An 18,470-nucleotide genomic window follows, 5' to 3' on the forward strand; every position below is an offset into this window, starting at 1 on the left:
TACATATTACTATGCCCTTTGTTTACATATCTCTCATATGTATATACTGCACTCAATACCATCTACTGTATCTTGCCTATGCTGCTCTGTACCATCACTCATTCATATATCCTTATGTACATATTCTTTATCCCTTTACACTTGTGTCTATAAGGTAGTAGTTTTGGAATTGTTAGTTAGATTACTTGTTGGTTATTACTGCACTGTTGGAACTAGAAGCACAAGCATTTTGCTACACTCGCATTAACATCTGCTAACCATGTGTATGTGACAAATAAAATTTGATTTGATTTGAGTGATCAGATGCACAATATGCTTCTCTATTTTACCATCAGAAATGGCTTATTTGAAAGAAATTGTTCAAAGTAAAACCACTGCTCAGACCCTCTCTGTTCTATTCCAGAGGGGACGTCATCCACACAAGAGGAGGACGGGTGTGAGTCCAGGAAGAGACATAGGTCAGACAGCTTTTCTCTGACCTTTGATGACAGCATGTCCTGGTATGTGATTGGAGGCCTGAGACGAGACCGGAGGAGCAGCGAGTCTTCAGACTCACACAGTAACACTGTGAGTAGCCTCCTGTAACTCTGTGAGGGAGCCTCCTGTGACTCTGTGGGGGAGCCTCCTGTGACTCTGTGGGGGAGCCTCCTGTGACTCTGTGGGGGAGCCTCCTGTGACTCTGTGGGGGGATCCTCCTGTGACTCTGTGGGGGAGCCTCCTGTGACTCTGTGGGGGAGCCTCCTGTGACTCTGTGGGGGAGCCTCCTGTGACTCTGTGGGGGAGCCTCCTGTGACTCTGTGGGGGAGCCTCCTGTGACTCTGTGGGGGATCCTACTGCAGTACAACTATTTACCCTGTCAGACTGTAGTTCCACCAATCCTAAATAAAAGGAGGGTGAGATCCTAAACTAGATCCTAAACTGGGCTACAACATTATGCAGATGAAGGAATGGGATTATTAATTCCTACACATTCAGACAAAATGTTTCACGTCTAGTGTGTGACATCGGTTTGTTCAGTACTTTAGATTCTGAGTTTAAAAAATGATTGTAATTTGTAAATCTACCGGCAGCTGTGTAAGTCCCATGTTACTGAGCTCTCTCTCTCTCGTCTCTCAACAGGAAGTAGGTTCATTGGTCAGTGACGCTGGTGACGATGTTCTGAGCCAGGATCTGGGCTCAGACTCTGATAACTTCAGCGTGGAGTTTGAGGTGGAGTCCATCGACTCGGATGCCTACAGCGATCCCGAAGAGGCTTCAGTGTCTGGAGAGGACGAGGTCTCGGCTCACTGTCTTTTCAAGTGTGTGTGTGTGTGTGTGTGTGTGTGTGTGTGTGTGTGTGTGTGTGTGTGTGTGTGTGTGTGTGTGTGTGTGTGTGTGTGTGTGTGTGTGTGTGTGTGTGTGTGTGTGTTTCCGCTGCATTTATTTAGCTGTGGTGCACCACCACACCAACAAAAAAGCGGACCTTTTCGATGGTTCTTAAATTATCCCGGACCCCCCGAGGAAACATTGATGTGTCATTTCAAACAGCTCCCTCTAGTGTCCTGGGGTCAAACTGCAGCTGTTGACTCCCCGTGTGTCTGTCGTTCTCTCACAGGTGTATGAAGTCACCATCTTCGAGGCAGAGGAGGAGGACTCGTTCGATGACGACACTGAAATCACGGAAGCAGTACGTTTCATATTACACATAACCCCTGTGGTCTAATCTAGTGGTGGTGCCTGTGGTCTAATCTAGTGGTGGTGTCTGTGGTCTAATCTAGTGGTGGTGCCTGTGGTCTGTGGTGGTCTAATCTAGTGGTGGTGCCTGTGGTCTAATCTAGTGGTGGTGCCTGTGGCCTAATCTAGTGGTGGTGCCTGTGGTCTAATCTAGTGGTGTGCCTGTGGTCTAATCTAGTGGTGGTGCCTGTGGTCTAATCTAGTGGTGGTGCCTGTGGTCTAATCTAATCTAGTGGTGGTGCTGTGGTCTAATCTAGTGGTGGTGCTAATCTAGTGGTGGTGCCTGTGGTCTAATCTAGTGGTGGTGCCTGTGGTCTAATCTAGTGGTGGTGCCTGTGGTCTAATCTAGTGGTGGTGCCTGTGGTCTAATCTAGTGGTGGTGCCTGTGGTCTAATCTAGTGGTGGTGCCTGTGGTCTAATCTAGTGGTGTTGCCTGTGGTCTAATCTAGTGGTGGTGCCTGTGGTCTAATCTAGTGGTGTTGTCTGTGGTCTAATCTAGTGGTGGTCTAATCTAGTGGTGGTGCCTGTGGTCTAATCTAGTGGTGTTGCCTGTGGTCTAATCTAGTGGTGGTCTAATCTAGTGGTGGTGTCTGTGGTCTAATCTAGTGGTGGTGTCTGGTCTAATCTAGTGGTGGTGTCTGGTCTAATCTAGTGGTGGTGTCTGGTCTAATCTAGTGGTGGTGCCTGTGGTCTAATCTAGTGGTGGTCTAATCTAGTGGTGGTGTCTGTGGTCTAATCTAGTGGTGTTGCCTGTGGTCTAATCTAGTGGTGGTGCCTGTGGTCTAATCTAGTGGTGTTGTTTCAGGACTACTGGAAGTGCTCAAAGTGTGAGGAGTTGAACCCTCCCCTCCCTAGTGGTGGTGCCTGTGGTCTAATCTAGTGGTGGTGCCTGTGGGTCAACCGCTAATCTAGTGGTGTTGCTGTGGTCTAATCGTGGTGGTCTAAAGAATGGACTGGTTTCCTGTGGTCTAATCTAGTGGTGTTGCCTGTGGTCTAATCTAGACAGTAACTCTGCTGCCCCCAACCTCAAACCCTAACTCTGCTGCCCCCCCACCCCCCAAGCCTACCCCAGCCCCGACAGAGCCCGACGAGACCGAAGGTCTGGATGTTCCAGACGGGAAGAGAGCCAGGTCGCCCCTTCCCCTCCTCAAAGACTCCCAGGAATTGATGTCCGTCTCTGGCCCCGATTCCCAAGACTCGGCCTGCTCCTCCCAGCCCTCCACCTCTTCTTCGAACTCCAACGGCGTGGGCTCAGGCTCGTCCTCTAGCGCCCCCCTCAGTCAAGAAGTGATGGCGCCAGACTTGGAGCGTTTCAACAGCCTGGGAGGCTCACCTCCCCGCCAGCTGCCTGGAGCCCTGCGTCATCTGTCAGACCAGGCCCAAGAACGGCTGCATCGTACACGGACGCACTGGGCACCTCATGGCCTGTTACACCTGCGCCAGGAAACTGAAGAAGAGGAACAAGCTGTGTCCCGTCTGCAGGCAGCCGATCCAGTCTGTCGTCTTAATTTATCTCAGCTGAGGACGGCTATCGGCTAGACTGTACATTCCAAATAAGCAGTCTATTCCCTATGTAGTGTGCACTATATAGGGAATAGGGTGTAACCCATAGCTACACAACTCCCTGTTCCTCAAAAACAACTTAAATCCTGAATGAATAAATAATATGTTTTAATTTTGTTTATTTGGAAGTGATTTTATTTATGAACTCTATTAAACAAGGTGCCTGTTGTTGTTGATGTGTTGATTTGGGATTGATTTATAATGTTCAGTCAAATAGCCTTTCTAGTTTTTCAAATGGATAAAATTATCTTAGTGGTGAAATAATTCAATATATTTTATTAAATAAAACATGTTTAGCAAATTAACAGATGTACATTGGTTTTCCTTTTGTTTATTTTCACCCAGTCTTCCCTGTATTCTACACAGATGATGGTGTTTTATATAATTGTATCGATAATGACATGGGGTTTAAACTACGTGAAAGTCAAACGTCTCAATAAAGTTCGCCGGTAGAAAGAGACGTTTGTTGTTGACTCCGCCGACAAGAGAGCGAGTGGGTAGTGGTTGCCAGGGGGATGACTTTTCATTTAAATCTCCAGGAAACATGTCTCAACCTGTTCTCTCATCTAGTCCCATCCATATCTATTGCCCCTGGTGACAACTTGCCCCCCCCCAAGTCACTATGGTAACCTATTCCCGTTTCTAGTGCACAACTATAAACCAGGGCCCATGGGGAGCCATTTGGGTCACAAGATGACAGTAACACACTGCTCCTTTCTCAAGTCTCAACCCAGGCAAGACGACTAACTGAAGTTTGAAACATTTACGGCTGTTGTTAATGCCATTGGAGTGCTGAAGAGACGTTTTGAACTATATTAAACCCAGGTTTTGATTCACATGGGTTAACATGTTTTTGGTTTGCTGTGATTCTAGTTCTTTTAAACCTGTTTTGGTAGTTAAACCTTCCCCTACCTGACAAGCCTCCAATCTAGTACTAAACCTTCCCCTACCTGACAAGCCTCCAATCTAGTACTAAACCTTCCCCTACCTGACAAGCCTCCAATCTAGTACTAAACCTTCCCCTACCTGACAAGCCTCCAATCTAGTACTAAACCTTCCCCTACCTGACAAGCCTCCAATCTAGTACTAAACCTTCCCCTACCTGACAAGCCTCCAATCTAGTACTAAACCTTCCCCTACCTGACAAGCCTCCAATCTAGTACTAAACCTTCCCCTACCTGACAAGCCTCCAATCTAGCACTAAACCTTCCCCTACCTGACAAGCCTCCAATCTAGTACTAAAATCTAGTGCTTCCCCTACCTGACAAGCCTCCAATCTAGTACTTCTAGCTATAATGGCTTTCCCCTCCACAGTGATCACTGGGTTGTCATGGCTTCCCCACAGTGATCTTAGTCCTGTTATGGCGTTCTCCACAGTGATCTTAGTCTGGGTTGTCAAACCTTCCCCCACAGTGATCTTAGTCTGGGTTGTCACTAAACTTAGTCTTCCCCTCCACAAGCCTCAAATCTAGTCATGGCGTTCCCTCCAGCTATAATGGCTTTCCTCCACAGTGATCTTAGTCTGGGTTGTCATGGCATTCCCCCACAGTGACCTTAGTCTGGGTTGTCATGGCGTTCCCCTCCACAGTGATCTTAGTCTGGGTTGTCATGGCACAGTGATCTTAGTCTGGGTTTTCATGGCATTCCTCCACAGTGATCTTAGTCTGGGTTGTCATGGCATTCCCTCCACAGTGATCTTAGTCTGGGTTGTCATGGCATTCCCACAGTGATCCAGTCAGTGACATTCTTGATCTCAGTCTGGGTTGTCATGGCATTCCCTCCACAGTGATCTTAGTCTGGGTTGTCATGGCGTTCTCCACAGTGATCTTTGTGTTGGCTGTGAGAGAAGTATTAAATGTGTCCTGTTCTACTAGTGCTGAGGAATCCCAGGATTTGTTATCTCATATTAAAGACATGTATTTATGGCAACGTCATCAATTCTCAAATCATTGCAGAATCAGTAACTGTCTCGTTCTCCCTGAAGAAAGTGTCTCCTCTACTCCAACAGGCGCTGCTGTTTTCTGTCTCCCCTGCTGGTGAAAAGGTGCAATTACATTTTTCAGAATCATCATCATTCAACCAAGGTACATAACTTGCATAGAGATATTCAACTCCCCTTGGTAACATTTGCATTGGACCACATTGCAGTTATTCCTTATTTATCACTAAAAAAAGCGAAATGATTAAACATCAGAAAATAATGACTGGCCCAAGGGATATCCGCTGAACAGAACATTAGGAACATCTTCCTATTATTGAGTTGCAAGTCCTTTTTGCCTTCAGAACAGCCTCAATTTGTCGTGACGTGGACTCCACGAGGTGCCGAACACGGGCCAGCATCCCTGTGCAACATGATCATTCCAATGCTTCACACAGTTGTCAAGTTGGCTGGATGTCCTTTTGGGGGGTGGACCATTCCTGGCACCTACTACCATACCCCCGTTTAAATATTTCGTCTTTCCCCATTCACCCATTGAATGGTACATAATCCATGGTTTCAATTGTCTCAAGGCTTAAAAATCCTTAACATGTCACTAGGCTACCTGCCTCTAACCACTAGGCTACCTGCCTCTAACCACTAGGCTACCTGCCTCTAACCACTAGGCTACCTGCCTCTAACCACTAGGCTACCTGTCTCTAACCACTAGGCTACCTGCCTCTAACCACTAGGCTACCTGCCTCTAACCACTAGGCTACCTGCCTCTAACCACTAGGCTACCTGCCTCTAACCACTAGGCTACCTGTCTCTAACCACTAGGCTACCTGCCTCTAACCACTAGGCCACCTGCCTTTAACCACTAGGCTACCCTGCCTCCAACCACTAGGCTACCCTGCCTCTAACCACTAGGCTACGCTGTCTCTAACCACTAGGCTACGCTGCCTCTAACCACTAGGCTACCCGCCACTAACCACTAGGCTACCCTGCCTCTAACCACTAGGCTACGCTGCCTCTAACCATTAGGCTACCCTGTCTCTAACCACCAGGTTACCCTGCCTCTAACCACTAGGCTACGCTGCTTCTAACCACTAGGCTACCCTGCCTCTAACCACTAGGCTACGCTGCCTCTAACCACTAGGCTACCCTGTCTTTAACCACTAGGCTACCCTGCCTCTAACCACTAGGCTACCCTGCCTCTAACCACTAGGCTACCCTGTCTCTAACCACTAGGCTACGCTGCCTCTAACCACTAGGCTACCCTGACTCTAACCACTAGGCTACCTGCCTCTAACCACTAGGCTACCCTGCCTCTAACCACTAGGCTACCTGCCTCTAACCACTAGGCCACCTGCCTCTAACCACTAGGCCACCTGCCTCCAACCACTAGGCCACCTGCCTCCAACCACTAGGCCACCTGCCTCCAACCACTAGGCTACCCGGCTTCTAACCACTAGGCTACCCTGCCTCTAACCACTAGGCTACCCTGCCTCTAACCACTAGGCTTACCTGCCTCTAACCACTAGGCTACCCTGCCTCTAACCACTAGGCTACCCTGTCTCTAACCACTAGGCAACGCTGCCTCTAACCACTAGGCTACGCTGCATCTAACCACTAGGCTACCCTGTCTCTAACCACTAGGCTACGCTGCCTCTAACCACTAGGCTACCCTGTCTCTAACCACTAGGCTACGCTGCCTCTAACCACTAGGCTACCCTGTCTCTAACCATTAGGCTACGCTGCCTCTAACCACTAGGCTACGCTGCATCTAACCACTAGGCTACCCTGCCTCTAACCACTAGGCTACCTGCCTCTAACCACTAGGCTACCTGCCTCTAACCACTAGGCTACCTGCCTCTAACCACTAGGCTACCTGCCTCTAACCACTAGGCTACCTGCCTCTAACCACTAGGCTACCCTGCCTCTAACCACTAGGCTACCCTGCCTCTAACCACTAGGCTACCTGCCTCTAACCACTAGGCTACCCTGCCTCTAACCACTAGGCTACCTGCCTCTAACCACTAGGCTACCTGTCTCTAACCACTAGGCTACCTGCCTCTAACCACTAGGCTACCTGCCGCCCCATGTAACAGTATACCTTTGTGTAAAAGGTTATTCCATAAACAACCTGTGATATATTATTTTATCTACATTTCATTTTTAACATGTGTAATTACAGGAACAAAAGTGAAGAAACTTTGGCCAAACTTCAGTTTTATTGAATTTATTCAAATACCATTTAAACAAATACCAACTCTTTATTCCATCGTCTTCATTTTTCACAATTACAGGAACAAAAGTGGTCAAATCTGTGATGTGTCATTTCCATTCTGTGTAATTGAGTTCACAGGTCAAATCTGTGATGTCATTTCCATTCTGTGTAATTGAGTTCACAGGTCAAATCTGTGATGTCATTTCCATTCTGTGTAATTGAGTTCACAGGTCAAATCTGTGATGTCATTTCCATTCTGTGAAATTGAGTTCACAGGTCAAATCTGTGATGTCATTTCCATTCTGTGTAATTGAGTTCACAGGTCAAATCTGTGATGTCATTTCCATTCTGTGTAATTGAGTTCACAGGTCAAATCTGTGATGTCATTTCCATTCTGTGTAATTGTGTTCACAGGTCAAATCTGTGATGTCATTTCCATTCTGTGTAATTGAGTTCACAGGTCAAATCTGTGATGTGTCATTTCCATTCTGTGTAATTGAGTTCACAGGTCAAATCTGTGATGTCATTTCCATTCTGTGTAATTGAGTTCACAGGTCAAATCTGTGATGTCATTTCCATTCTGTGTAATTGAGTTCACAGGTCAAATCTGTGATGTCATTTCCATTCTGTGTAATTGAGTTCACAGGTCAAATCTGTGATGTCATTTCCATTCTGTGTAATTGAGTTCACAGGTCAAATCTGTGATGTCATTTCCATTCTGTGTAATTGAGTTCACAGGTCAAATCTGTGATGTGTCATTTCCATTCTGTGTAATTGAGTTCACAGGTCAAATCTGTGATGTGTCATTTCCATTCTGTGTAATTGAGTTCACAGGTCAAATCTGTGATGTCATTTCCATTCTGTGTAATTGAGTTCACAGGTCAAATCTGTGATGTCATTTCCATTCTGTGTAATTGAGTTCACAGGTCAAATCTGTGATGTCATTTCCATTCTGTGTAATTGAGTTCACAGGTCAAATCTGTGATGTAATTTCCATTCTGTGTAATTGAGTTCACAGGTCAAATCTGTGATGTAATTTCCATTCTGTGTAATTGAGTTCACACAGAAGCAGAATTGTATAATAAAAGAGTAATAAACCGGGTGGTTGGAGCCCTGAATGCTGATTGGCTGACAGCCGTGATATATCAGACATTATAAACCGGGTGGTTGGAGCCCTGAATGCTGATTGGCTGACAGCCGTGATATATCAGACCTTATACCACGGGTATGACAAAAACATGTATTTTTACTGCTCTAATTACATTAGTAACCCGTTTATAATAGCAATAAGGCACCTTTAGGGGGTTTGTGGTAATATGGTCAAGACCGGATTGAATAGCCAATATGACCATCTATAATCAATACTAACTATCCATTTTACAACTGATACTACATCTAAATGATGTGTGGGAATAGGGGAATTATCAATGACTTAACACACCATTTAAACCAGTCAAATCGCAGATTTCCCAGGGAGCCGTTTTCTAATTAAGCAATAAGGCCCGGGTGCTGTGATACACGGTGCGACACGGCGTCTCCTTACTACCGAACAGGACCGTGATTAGAGGGAAACATCACGTTGTGTTTCTGACACAGGGGCCACCACCTGACACAGGGACACTACCTAACACAGGGACACTACCTAACACAGGGACACTACCTAACACAGGGACACTACCTAACACAGGGACACTACCTAGCACAGGGGCCACCACCTGACACAGGGACACTACCTAACACAGGGACACTACCTAACACAGGGACACTACCTAACACAGGGACACTACCTAACACAGGGACACCACCTAACACAGGGACACTACCTAACACAGGGACACCACCTAACACAGGGACACTACCTAACACAGGGACACTACCTAACACAGGGACACTACCTAACACAGGGACACTACCTAACACAGGGGACACTACCTAACACAGGGACACTACCTAACACAGGGACACTACCTAACACAGGGGACACTACCTAACACAGGGACACTACCTAACACAGGGACACTACCTAACACAGGGACACCACCTAACACAGGGACACTACCTAACACAGGGACACCACCTAACACAGGGACACTACCTAACACAGGGACACTACCTAACACAGGGGACACTACCTAACACAGGGACACTACCTAACACAGGGACACTACCTAACACAGGGACACTACCTAACACAGGGACACTACCTAACACAGGGGACACTACCTAACACAGGGACACTACCTAACACAGGGACACCACCTAACACAGGGACACTACCTAACACAGGGACACTACCTAACACAGGGACACCACCTAACACAGGGACACTACCTAACACAGGGACACTACCTAACACAGGGACACTACCTAACACAGGGGACACTACCTAACACAGGGACACTACCTAACACAGGGACACTACCTAACACAGGGACACTACCTAACACAGGGACACCACCTAACACAGGGACACTACCTAACACAGGGGCCACTACCTGACACAGGGACACTACCTAACACAGGGGCCACTACCTAACACAGGGACACTACCTAACACAGGGACACTACCTGACACAGGGACACTACCTGACACAGGGACACTACCTAACACAGGGACACTACCTAACACAGGGACACTACCTAACACAGGGACACTACCTAACACAGGGGCCACTACCTAACACAGGGACACTGAGGAGTGGCACCAGACAAACAGCCCTGGGTAGAGGGGCTCGGTAAATGTGGTGTAGAACGTGTGCAGGTGAGTCAGTGTATCAGAACAGACCTTGTAGAAAGACATTGTGCCGGCCGGCCAGTCCAGATACAGTCCTACTCTGTTGGACGGGGGGAGGAGGAGGGGGAAGGTATGGTAGTGAGCTTACTATTGATCCAGGCCATGTAATGGTCATCACAACAGACCAGACACCAGGCTTTGTCACTAGGTCCAAGCCCACTGTCATCACCCCTTCCTAACCTATTGATTCCTTTATACGTCACACCGATATGAGCTCCTCTCCCACTCCACTCTACCTCCCAGTAACAGCGCCCTGACAGACCCTCTCTACACAGCACCTGGTCGAAATCCTGAAATCTCTCCGGGTGATCAGGATACGGCTGCTCCTCTGTCCTCCATGTCACCGTTCTGTTCTCCTCAGACAGAGAGAGGTTTCTGCTTGCTGTGTTCGGGTCCAGTGAGAGCACACAGCCATCTGATTGGGGGAGACCAGGACACAAATTACAAATCATCATCATATCACAATGATAATGTTTATAGATATTAAAGAGCCCCATCAGAATGATAATGTTTCTAGGTGTTAAAGAGCCCCATCAGAATGATAATGTTTCTAGGTAAGAGCCCCATCAGAATGATAATGTTTCTAGGTGTTAAAGAGCCCCATCAGAATGATAATGTTTCTAGGTAAGAGCCCCATCAGAATGATAATGTTTCTAGGTGTTAAAGAGCCCCATCAGAATGATAATGTTTCTAGGTAAGAGCCCCATCAGAATGATAATGTTTCTAGGTGTTAAAAAGCCCCATCAGAATGATAATGTTTATAGGTAAGAGCCCCATCAGAATGATAATGTTTCTAGGTAAGAGCCCCATCAGAATGATAATGTTTATAGGTGTTAAAGAGCCCCGTCATAATGATCATGTTTCTAGATATTAAAGAGCCCCATCAGAATGATAATGTTTCTAGGTGTTAAAGAGCCCCATCAGAATGATAATGTTTCTAGGTGTTAAAGAGCCCCATCAGAATGATAATGTTTCTAGGTGTTAAAGAGCCCCATCAGAATGATAATGTTTCTAGGTGTTAAAGAGCCCCATCAGAATGATAATGTTTCTAGGTATTAAAGATCCCCATCAGAATGATAATGTTTCTAGGTGTTAAAGAGCCCCATCAGAATGATAATGTTTCTAGGTGTTAAAGAGCCCCATCAGAATGATAATGTTTCTAGATATTAAAGAGCCCCATCAGAATGATAATGTTTCTAGGTATTAAAGAGCCAAGGGAAAAGATCAAGATGTGGTCCTTCTGTAGCTCAGTTGGTAGAGCATGGCGCTTGTAACGCCAGGGTAGTGGGTTCGATCCCCGGGAAAGACCCAGACCACCCATGACTGTAAGTTGCTTTGGATAAAAGCGTCTGCTAAATGGCATATATTATTATTATAAGTCAGATTTGTTGAATGATCATATGTTATACTGTATGATCATAACCTCATAACACACCAATCAATAATCCCAACAGAGCGAGGTCCTGTTAGTGTAACCACACACACACACACACACACACACACACACGCTCTGAAAAACGCTCTTTCTTCGAGTCAACTTGAAATAAGACTAACAGGGTTTCTTCTTCGCAGCAGTCAACACTCACATTTTCTAAGCCCGTGTTTAATTGTGTACTGTCCTCCATGTTCCACACTGTAGGGGGTAAGAAGAACAGACAGGCAATGTCCACACAAGGTCACCACATCACACCGTCCAGGTAGCGTTAAACAAAATTAGTAAACAAATTAGCATAACTAACCTGATAGGTCAGAAACATGTCTTACAGTAAACAAATTAGCATAACTAACCTGATAGGTCAGAAACATGTCTTACAGTAAACAAATTAGCATAACTAACCTGATAGGTCAGAAACATGTCTTACAGTATGTCACTCAACATGGACTGACATAAACCCTCTACATACTTGAGTTTCTCCAGTCTGCAGTGTGGATCCTCCAGTCCAGCAGAGAGCAGTCTGACTCCCGAGTCTCCTGGGTGATTGTAGCTCAGATCCAGCTCTCTCAGGTGTGAAGGGTTTGACTTCAGAGCTGAGGCCAGAGAAGCACATCCTTCCTCTGTGACTTCACAGAATGCCAACCTGCAGAGAGTTTTAACATGATCCCAAAATCACACAGCTATTCTATGGTGGTGAACATAGACTGGCTGTTGTATCCATGTGTACATATATTCATAATATCATTACTGTGGTGTTATTTAAATAATATCTGCAATACAGCATCTGATTGGGAACCACTGGCCTATGGCCAATCAGATGTTGTTTTGAAGTTTGGGAACTACTGGCATATGGCCAATCAGATGTTGTTTTGATGTTTGGGAACCACGGGCATATGGCCAATCAGATGTTGTTTTGAAGTTTGGGAACCACGGGCATATGGCCAATCAGATGTTGTTTTGAAGTTTGGGAACCAAGGGCATATGGCCAATCAGATGTTGTTTTGATGTTTGGCCATATGCCAGTGGTTCCCAAACTTCTACACAGCATCTGATTGGCCATATGCCAGTGGTCTTAAAGTAACACATATATTTGTCCTGTATCAGACATGTCTCCTTTCTGGACAGGGACCCAGCTATATTTGTCCTTATCAGACATGTCTCCTTTCTGGACAGGGACCCAGCTATATTTGTCCTTATCAGACATGTCTCCTTTCTGGACAGGGACCCAGCTATATTTGTCCTTATCAGACATGTCCAGGGACCCAGCTATATCTGTCCTTATCAGACATGTCTCCTTTCTGGACAGGGACCCAGCTATATTTGTCCTTATCAGACATGTCTCCTTTCTGGACAGGGACCCAGCTATATTTGTCCTTATCAGACGTGTCCAGGGACCCAGCTATATCTGTCCTTATCAGACAGGTCTCCTTTCTGGACAGGGACCCAGCTATATTTGTCCTTATCAGACATGTCTCCTTTCTGGACAGGGACCCAGCTATATTTGTCCTTATCAGACATGTCTCCTTTCTGGACAGGGACCCAGCTATATTTGTCCTTATCAGACATGTCTCCTTTCTGGACAGGGACCCAGCTATATTTGTCCTTATCAGACATGTCTCCTTTCTGGACAGGGACCCAGCTATATTTGTCCTTATCAGACATGTCTCCTTTCTGGACAGGGACCCAGCTATATTTGTCCTTATCAGACATGTCTCCTTTCTGGACAGGGACCCAGCTATATTTGTCCTTATCAGACATGTCTCCTTTCTGGACAGGGACCCAGCTATATTTGTCCTTATCAGACATGTCTCCTTTCTGGACAGGGACCCAGCTATATTTGTCCTTATCAGACGTGTCTCCTTTCTGGACAGGGACCCAGCTATATTTGAGTATCTACAGTTCCATGTCTCCTTTCTGGACAGGGACCCAGCTATATTTGTCCTGTATCAGACATGTCTCCTTTCTGGACAGGGACCCAGCTATATTTGTCCTCTATCAGACATGTCCCCTTTCTGGACAGGGACCCAGCTATATTTGTCCTTATCAGACATGTCTCCTTTCTGGACAGGGACCCAGCTATATTTGAGTATCTACAGTTCCATGTCTCCTTTCTGGACAGGGACCCAGCTATATTTGAGTATCTACAGTTCCATGTCTCCTTTCTGGACAGGGACCCAGCTATATTTGTCCTGTATCAGACATGTCTCCTTTCTGGACAGGGACCCAGCTATATTTGTCCTCTATCAGACATGTCCCCTTTCTGGACAGGGACCCAGCTATATTTGTCCTTATCAGACATGTCTCCTTTCTGGACAGGGACCCAGCTATATTTGAGTATCTACAGTTCCATGTCTCCTTTCTGGACAGGGACCCAGCTATATTTGAGTATCTACAGTTACATGTCTCCTTTCTGGACAGGGACCCAGCTATATTTGAGTATCTACAGTTACATGTCTCCTTTCTGGACAGGGACCCAGCTATATTTGAGTATCTACAGTTACATGTCTCCTTTCTGGACAGAACCCAGCTATATTTGAGTATCTACAGTTACATGTCTCCTTTCTGGACAGGGACCCAGCTATATTTGAGTATCTACAGTTACATGTCTCCTTTCTGGACAGAACCCAGCTATATTTGAGTATCTACAGTTACATGTCTCCTTTCTGGACAGGGACCCAGCTATATTTGAGTATCTACAGTTCCATGTCTCCTTTCTGGACAGGGACCCAGCTATATTTGAGTATCTACAGTTCCATGTCTCCTTTCTGGACAGGGACCCAGCTATATTTGAGTATCTACAGTTCCATGTCTCCTTTCTGGACAGGGACCCAGCTATATTTGAGTATCTACAGTTCCATGTCTCCTTTCTGGACAGGGACCCAGCTATATTTGTCCTGTATCAGACATGTCTCCTTTCTGGACAGGGACCCAGCTATATTTGTCCTCTATCAGACATGTCCCCTTTCTGGACAGGGACCCAGCTATATTTGTCCTTATCAGACATGTCTCCTTTCTGGACAGGGACCCAGCTATATTTGAGTATCTACAGTTCCATGTCTCCTTTCTGGACAGGGACCCAGCTATATTTGAGTATCTACAGTTACATGTCTCCTTTCTGGACAGGGACCCAGCTATATTTGAGTATCTACAGTTACATGTCTCCTTTCTGGACAGGGACCCAGCTATATTTGAGTATCTACAGTTACATGTCTCCTTTCTGGACAGAACCCAGCTATATTTGAGTATCTACAGTTACATGTCTCCTTTCTGGACAGGGACCCAGCTATATTTGAGTATCTACAGTTACATGTCTCCTTTCTGGACAGAACCCAGCTATATTTGAGTATCTACAGTTACATGTCTCCTTTCTGGACAGGGACCCAGCTATATTTGAGTATCTACAGTTCCATGTCTCCTTTCTGGACAGGGACCCAGCTATATTTGAGTATCTACAGTTCCATGTCTCCTTTCTGGACAGGGACCCAGCTATATTTGAGTATCTACAGTTCCATGTCTCCTTTCTGGACAGGGACCCAGCTATATTTGAGTATCTACAGTTACATGTCTCCTTTCTGGACAGGGACCCAGCTATATTTGAGTATCTACAGTTACATGTCTCCTTTCTGGACAGGGACCCAGCTATATTTGAGTATCTACAGTTAGATGTCTCCTTTCTGGACAGGGACCCAGCTATATTTGAGTATCTACAGTTAGATGTACACGGTCACCTGTCATAAGTACAGGTGTGCACCATTAATACACAACTCAATACTTTTTATAATCAAATTTCAGTTTTTTAAAAATGGCTTTTGTTTATTATTTGAACAGAAAATCTAATTAGCCAGTGAAAGATCCTGCTATACTTACCAGTACAGTGTGATGTGAGTGATATTTCCCAGAATACTTACAGAGCCTTCCTGCAGACTCTCACAGCTGGCAGCAGTCTCCTACGACCCTCCTGCGAGGTCTTGTATTTCTTCAGGTCAAACACCTCCAGAACCTCGTCTGATATCTGCAGCATGTAGGCCAACGCTGAACACTACGTAAGTGGCAGGATTTTGGATCTTTTCTCTGACCTCAAGTATTTTTCGATTTCCTGCTGTACTGAATGGGTTTTCATCTCTATCAGACAGTGGAAGAGATTGATGCACCTCTCGGGGGACATGTTGGTATTCTGCATCGTCTTCAGGGATCGGATCGTTTGCTTGACGCTCTCTGGACTGCTTTCCGTCTGTGTCACCAGACCTCGTAGGAGTTTCTGATTGGCCCCCAGTGACATGCCATGAAGGAAGCGGACGACAAGGTCCAGATGTCCAGTCTTACTCTCCAAGGCTTTATTCGCGGTACTCTTCAGCAGCTCATGTACGGTTATCTCTTCAGACGTGACTCTAGTCGCCTGGAGGAAAGGCTTCAGTTCATCCATGTTCTTGGTTGTGTAACAATGGTACACGTAGACAGCTGAGAGAAACTCCTGAACGCTCAGATGAACAAAGCAGTACACCACTCTCTGAAACAACACAGACTCCTCTTTAAAGACTTGTGTGCACACGCCCGAGTACACCGAGGCTTCTGTGACATCAATGCCACACTCTTTCAGATCTTCTTCATAGAACACGAGATTACCCTTCTCCAGATGTTCAAACGCCAGCTTCCCCAGCTTCAGAAGAACTTCCTTATCAGACTCCAGGAGCTCCTGTTGATCCATTTGGTCTTTTCCATGACACTTCTGGTTCTTCAGGCTGGTGTGAATGAGCACGAAGTGTGTGAACATCTCAGTCAGAGTCTTGGGCATCTCTCGTCTCTTGTCTGTACTTAACATGTGTTCAAGGACTGTTGCAGAAATCTAACAGAAAACTGGCATGTGACACATGACGTGGAGGCTCCTTGATGTCTTAATGTGGGAGATGATTCTGTTGGCCAGGTCCTCATCATCACGGAATCTTTTCCTGAAGTACTCCTCCTTCTGTTGGTCGTTGAACCCTCGTACCTCTGTCACCTGGTCTACACACTCAGAGGGGATCTGATTGGTTGCTGCTGGTCGGGAGGTTATCCAGAGGAGAGCCGAGGGAAGCAGATTCCCCTTGATGAGGTTTGTCAGCAGAACATCTACAGACGATGTCTGTGTGACATCAGACATCATTTTGTTGCACTGAAAATCCAATGGAATTCTGCTTTCATCCAACCCATCAAAGATGAACATAGCTTTACAGGCAGCGAGTGTCTCTGCATTGACTATATCTAGTTATGGGTGGAAGTCATGGAGAAGTCTCAGAAGACTGTACTGGAGATCTTTGATCAAGTTCAGCTCCCGGAAAGGAAGCACAAATATGATCTCCACATCTTGGTTTGTCTTCCCTTCAGCCCAGTCGAGGATGAACGTCTGCACAGAGACTGTTTTTCCGATGCCAGCGATGCCCTTGGTCAGCACAGTTCTGATGCTTCTCTCCTGGCCAGCTAAGGGTTTAAAGAGGTCATTGCAGTGGATTGCCGTGTCACGTGAGGTCGGTGTCCTGCATGCCGTCTCTAGCTGCCACACCTCATGTTCATCGTTAACCCCTTCACTCTCTCCCTCTGTGATGTACAGCTCTGTGTAAATCTTGTTGAGGGGGGTTTGACTCCCTGCTTTTACCAGGCCTTCTATCACACATTCATACCTTCTCTTCAGACTGTCTTTATGGTTTACTATAGCTCTCTGCAGGCTGACATCCACTGAAAGAGAATAATATAATTTGCTGAGAATTTTCATGTGTATCTCGCCTTGCCACATTCACCGAGACGTCATTTACCACCTTCACAAGTGCCATTTTAAATGGCATCGGACCGAGGCTCTGCATCTGTCCTCATGCTCCTAGACCTTAGTGCTGCTTTTGATACCATCGATCACCACATTCTTTTGGAGAGATTGGAAACCCAAACTGGTCTACATGGACAAGTTCTGGCCTGGTTTAGATCTTATCTGTCGGAAAGATATCAGTTTGTCTCTGTGAATGGTTTGTCCTCTGACAAATCAACTGTAAATTTTGGTGTTCCTCAAGGTTCCGTTTTAGGACCACTATTGTTTTCACTATATATTTTACCTCTTGGGGATGTTATTCGAAAACATAATGTTAACTTTCACTGCTATGCGGACGACAGACAGCTGTACATTTAAATGAAACATGGTGAAGCCCCAAAATTGCCCTTGCTAGAAGCATGTGTTTCAGACATAAGGAAGTGGATGGCTGCAAACTTTCTACTTTTAAACTCGGACAAAACAGAGATGCTTGTTCTAGGTCCCAAGAAACAAAGAGATCTTCTGTTGAATCTGACAATTAATCTTAATGGTTGTACAGTCGTCTCAAATAAAACTGTGAAGGACCTCGGCGTTACTCTGGACCCTGATCTCTCTTTTGAAGAACATATCAAGACCATTTCAAGGACGGTTTTTTTCCATCTACGTAACATTGCAAAAATCAGAAACCTTCTGTCCAAAAATTATGCAGAAAAATGTATCCATGCTTTTGTCACTTCTAGGTTAGACTACTGCAATGCTCTACTTTCCGGCTACCCGGATAAAGCACTAAATAAACTTCAGTTGGTGCTAAATACGGCTGCTAGAATCCTGACTAGGTATTATAGGTATATCCCTCCAGGTATTATTCCTCCAGGTATTATCCCTCCAGGTATTACCCCTCCAGGTATTACCCCTCCAGGTATTATCCCTCCAGGTATTATCCCTCCAGGTATTATTCCTCCAGGTATTATTCCTCCAGGTATTACCCCTCCAGGTATTACCCCTCCAGGTATTATCCCTCCAGGTATTATTCCTCCAGGTATT

At 45.8% G+C, this 18,470-nt stretch overlaps 2 pseudogenes; one reads left to right on the top strand and one right to left on the bottom strand.

Moving 5' to 3' along the window:
* Positions 1-378: 378 nt before the first annotated feature.
* LOC124021906 lies at positions 379-3,581 on the top strand (annotated as a pseudogene).
* A 4,889-nt stretch (positions 3,582-8,470) lies between these two features.
* LOC124021904 lies at positions 8,471-17,399 on the bottom strand (annotated as a pseudogene).
* Positions 17,400-18,470: the final 1,071 nt, after the last annotated feature.

The sequence above is a fragment of the Oncorhynchus gorbuscha genome, unplaced genomic scaffold (assembly GCF_021184085.1).
Source record: "Oncorhynchus gorbuscha isolate QuinsamMale2020 ecotype Even-year unplaced genomic scaffold, OgorEven_v1.0 Un_scaffold_1248, whole genome shotgun sequence".
Classification (NCBI taxonomy): domain Eukaryota; kingdom Metazoa; phylum Chordata; class Actinopteri; order Salmoniformes; family Salmonidae; genus Oncorhynchus; species Oncorhynchus gorbuscha.